This window comes from Hermetia illucens, chromosome 4 (assembly GCF_905115235.1).
Source record: "Hermetia illucens chromosome 4, iHerIll2.2.curated.20191125, whole genome shotgun sequence".
Lineage (NCBI taxonomy): Eukaryota > Metazoa > Arthropoda > Insecta > Diptera > Stratiomyidae > Hermetia > Hermetia illucens.
In genome coordinates this window covers 73,890,409-73,894,486 of record NC_051852.1, presented here as the reverse complement: position 1 = coordinate 73,894,486, position 4,078 = coordinate 73,890,409, and positions in this window count along the sequence as shown.

The following is a 4,078-nucleotide window of genomic DNA, read 5'->3' as shown; positions in this document are numbered from 1 at the left end:
GCAATCGCGTAAGTCATATTACTTCTTCTATTTTTCCATTAAATCGACACCACCTAGTTTACGGTGGGCTAGTGCATTCCACACATTGTTCTATCTGTGGCTTGATTCGAAAAATAACAATCAAAGGCCGATGTTGTGGTGAATGGTCTTATAAGGAACAACTTTGCAGTCAGTAAGGGTGATAAATTGCCGGCGTCTTATAAGGATATAGTCGACTTGCGTTTTATTGTTCCCACTATAAAATGTAGGAAGACAAGACAATCCAATGAAGGTCGTGAGTGTCGCCAAAATCGACTAAATGCTCGCCACCTTCACTGCGTACTCCAAACACTTTTCCTCCATGGCGCTTGCTGCCGTCTGCTTTTTCAGCCAGATGACCATTAAGATCATTCACAATGAAGTCATCGGCAAGGACATTTCAGGTCTTTGCGTGAAGTTGTTTCGAGGAAACATCTTTTTTGGCATCATGAATCATACGATCAGCTGATATAATAGCTCACCAGCCAGCCATCAAATCGCTCGACTTCTCTAATAGCATCAAAGTATGCCTCAGAAATGGTAATGTCGACACCATGTTGAGTGTATGAACTACCAAAACAGGAAATTTTATAGTCATGTTTACCGATATCAATAAATCGTGGGCAGACACGTAATCGTTTTGCTCGGACTAACTAACTTATGTCCTGATGCCGTCCATGTGTCAATAACCCTTGCTGATTTATCGACAGAACCCTTGTTGTTTCGTTAGGTTTTTGTTTTTTTTTTTTTATTTTTTTATTTACACAGATACGAAATGGTTCACTTTTGTTGAAACAACGGCTCCTGTCTTTCCCCATATGATATCTTCAATCCTCCCACCCTTGCTAGCACCAACTATTGTAGATTAAATTTGAGCTCTCCACCTGCTTCCGGTGATCTCTCTTTGGCTTCGGATAGCATTCGGATAGCTACTTTCTCGGACGAGGTTCCGAGCTACATCAAAAGTAAAGTTAGTTCACCTAGATAACGCTCATGTGTCAAGCTTATAAATGGTAGAAGCCCCGCTTTTCAAATTAACGCATCCCGCATCCCTTTTTTTGCTCACAAAAGAGTTTGTAATTTTTCTTGCTAAGTACCCAAGTCTCCAAAGAATATAGTTCATGTGGACTGTCTTGTACAATAAGAGCTTTGACCCTATGGTGAGACGTTTCGAGCTGACAAGTTTTTGTAAGCTGAAATAGGCTCTGTTGGCAGCCAACAACCGTGCGCTGACTTCATCGTCATAGCTGTTATCGGTTGTGATTTTCGGCCCTAGATAGGAGAAATTTTCAACGATCCCAAAGTTGCAGTCTCCTATCTTTATTGTTTTCGTTTGACCAGTGTGATTTGATATTGTTCGTTTTTTTTGGTTTTTGGCGCTGACGCTGCCACCATGTACTTCGTCTTGCCTTCATCAGCCCAAGACCTCGCGCTGCCTGCTCGATCTGAATGAAGGTAGACTTACCATAATGTCAATATCGTCAGCATAGGTCAGTAGTTGGGTTGACTTAAAGAGGGTGATGCCTCACGCATTCTCATTTGCATTGGGGTACACTTTCTCCAGGGTCGGGTCAAAGAGGATGCATGACAGGGCATTCGGTTGTTTTAGACCGTTGTTAAGGTTGAATAGTTTCGAGAGTGATCCTGCTGCTTTTATTTGGCCTCGCACATTGGCCAATTTTCTCTACCGAAGTCTTTCATGACTATGTACAGTTTTACCTACCCCTATCTACGCTATCATAGGCGGCCTTAAAGTCAATGAAAAGATGATGCAACTGATGGTCATATTCCAACAGTTTTTTCATCGCTTGCCGCAGTGAGAAAATTTGCTCTTTTGCTGATTTGCCTGGAGTGAAGCCTCTTTTGTATGGGCCAATAATGTTCTGGATGTACGGGGCATCCGGCTTAGCAAGATAGCGGGAAACATTTTATAGATGCTCCTCACCAATATGATGTTTCTATAAATGTGGAACACTGTCATTTCTTTCTATGTATGGGACAGATAATATCTCGTTGCCAGTCGTTCGGCATTTATTGGCTGTCCCATACCTTGAGCATCAGTTGATGATCCGCTTGATGCCGACTTATGATTTTTAATTCGATGGATTGCACGGGCTGCTTCTTCCATGCTTGGTGGTGGCAGCATTTGTCTGTAGTCTTCAGTTGGTGGGACCTCCAATTCGTCGTTATTGAGCAGTTCATCAAAATACTCAACAGATCGCTCCGTGTTGGTAAAACTTCCGTTCATAGTCTGGTTGATCCCTGAACTTCGTCTCCATGATTTTCATTGTCTTTTATAGTCGACCAAAACTCAGAACAAGAGAGGGAGCAGTGCGGACGGCATTGCGATAAATTTAGAGATATTCGCCGATACGCAAAGAACACCATTTGTGGAACAGCACTTCATTTAGATTACGGCAATGCGTGGAGCAATTTCATAACGCGGTTTTCCATTGGTTGACAGTATTGACCCGAAATACTTAAATCATCCAGTTCTAGATATTCGGTCGACAAAAATTTTGTTTTATTCAAATTTAATCTGAAACTGCGTTGCATGAGGCGATCATTCCATTTTTGGACAAGTTGCTCCAAACCATTTTTGCTATTAGATGCTTGAAATATAATACATCATCTGCATGAAGCAGTGTTTAGGACTCTGGACGCTGGATATCCCGTGGGGCAGTGTCTATAACAAGAACAAAGAGGAATGGTGAGAGGACGTTTCCTTGATGGACACCAACAGAGACACAAAGCGGTTTTGATACATTCGCCACACTTGACTTTTCGGATCATAGTAGAGCAATTGAACGCAGCGCACGAGTTCTTCAGATCGGGAAACGCAATGGAAAAACTTCGATGCTTCCCACAGCGTTTCTCCATGAGTAACTATACCTGGGTATATTGCGTCAGTAGTTCCACAGTTCTTAACAAACCTGGTTTGATTGACGGTTATAAGAACGATTTCGCGAATACGGCTGCCAAGAATGCGTTCAAAAATGTTAATGGTAAGAGGCAGTAACTGAACCGGACGGTAATTTCAACATTCTGCTGGACTATATTTCTTTTTCCATATTGGAACTGTGGTATTTTCTTGCCAGTCGCTTAATGAATCATGCATTCATAATTACAAGGTCATCGGAGTGCGCAGAATCGTCTATCTGCTCGCCACACTCGTTGCGCGCTCCAAGCACTTTTCTCTGATGAACCTATTGCAGTCTGCCTTTTCACGCACATGACCATTAAGGTCGCCTGCAATGATCATATAGTCAACAGAGGGCACGTTACAGGTTTTCCATCGAGAAGTTTCCAGAAGGCATTTTTCTCGGCATCAAGTCGACCTGCCTATGGGTCGTACGCGGTAAAGAAGAGAATAGTGCAATCAACTGATATAGTGGTGAACTTCATCAGCTGGTCATCAAATCGTTCAACTTCCTCAATGGCGTCATGGAAGCCCTCTTAGATGGCGAATGGTGTTGTGTATATGGTGCAACTTTCGGCACCAGACCATCTGGTTTCTTATAGAGCGCAAATATTAATGCGCCATTTCCGAGTAAGGGTATCAATATTTAGCGTGCCGAAACGTATTTGTTTTGTTCGGACTAATTTACTTAAGTCCTGACGGCGTCTATGCGTCAGAAACCGGTGTGCAGCTCGAGATCTCGCGCCGCCTGCTCGATGCGGATGAAGGTAGACTTGTCAACCCGGGTTGTTCCTCCCATAATGTCAATATCATCAGCATAGGCCAGTAATTTAGTGTACTTGAAGCGGGTGGTGCCTGTCGCACTTACATCAGCATTACGGATCATTTTTCCAGGGCCAGGTTAAAGAGGACGCATCTTAAAGTATCCCCTTGTCTTAGACCGTTGTTGATGTTGAATGGTCTCGAGAGTGATCCTGCTCATTTATATGGACCAAAGATTTTCTGGGCGTATGGGGCTATCCGGCCTATGAAGATGGCGGAGAATATCTTATATGGTAGTCACCAACCTCTCCCACCCACTTATCTCCTTTTTTTATATATGAGGCAGATAATGCCTCGTTACCAGTCGGCAAGCATTGG